Source organism: Peromyscus maniculatus, chromosome 23 (assembly GCF_049852395.1).
Source record: "Peromyscus maniculatus bairdii isolate BWxNUB_F1_BW_parent chromosome 23, HU_Pman_BW_mat_3.1, whole genome shotgun sequence".
Classification (NCBI taxonomy): Eukaryota; Metazoa; Chordata; class Mammalia; order Rodentia; family Cricetidae; genus Peromyscus; species Peromyscus maniculatus.
Window position 1 is genome coordinate 862,473 of NC_134874.1, and position 1,162 is coordinate 863,634.

Genomic DNA, 1,162 nt, shown 5'->3' on the forward strand with positions numbered 1-1,162 from the left:
AGGGTTTCTCTGTGTAACAGCTAAAGCTGTCCTGGAACTCACTCTGTAGACCAGGCTGGCCTGGAACTCACAGAGATCTGCCTGCCTCTGCCTCCTGAGTGCTGGGATTACAGGCTTGCGGCACCACCGCCCAGCTCTCTTATTTTTATGTCTCACTTCCTCTGTTTCCCACTGGCATCTCTTCTTGCCTCTCTTCCTCTTCTTCCCCGAGTTCCCCTCTCTCTCCTGAAGTCCCACCTATTTTCTCCTGCCTACCTCTTGGCCGTTCAGCTCTTTATTAAACCAATCAGCAGGCACCTTAGGCAGAAACACATATATTTACAGCTTACAGATTTCCCCATAACAATATCTAGGAACAAACATTGCTTCTAAGAATGCCTTACCTACAATCCCTTTTCTGTGGTGATAATAATGTGTACTCCAATGAAGCTTGTCTGAGGATCAGAGGACAGAGCCAACCACTAGATTAGACAGAGGTCAGGCGTGCACACCTTTAATCCTAGCACTCGGGAGGCAGGGATCTGTCGGGATCTCTGAGTTCAAGGCCACCCTAGACTATTGAGATTGACTCAGTCTAGGAGAGAAAAGAGCCAGGCAGTGTGGCACACACCTTTTATCCCAAGAAGTGATATGGCTGGCTGGGACAGGAACTAAAGGCTCTTTTTGGCTGAGGCCTTTTGGGTGATGGAGTGTACCCCACAGTCCCAGCTACTCCTAAGTCTGAGGCAGGGGAAAGAAGATCATTTGAGCCTAGGAATTTCTGCAAAGTGGGGAAGGTGCATATCCAAGTTCCTGCTGACAGTAGGAACACAGATGCTACCACTCTATTAGCAGTCAGAGGAGTCCTTGCAGGAAACATGAGCCTCACATATGTAAAACCTTCAACCTGGTGCATCTCCAAAGGAACCGAAAGCTGGTGTTCTCACATGGCCTAGAGAATTGACCTGCCTTCTCTGGATTCTCCCCTGGCCCAGTGTGAACTGTTTTTTCCTGGGATACACAATGGATCCACCTAATTATCCCTGGTTCAAGCTGGGGTTTGCTCCCAAAGCTGAGTAGGCGGCCACTGGCACCATAAAGCCCTATAGGGAAAGACAGCTTGCAAATATGGGCCCAAAGGCAGGACCGACAGCAGCATGCCTGGACAAACAATGACACCACG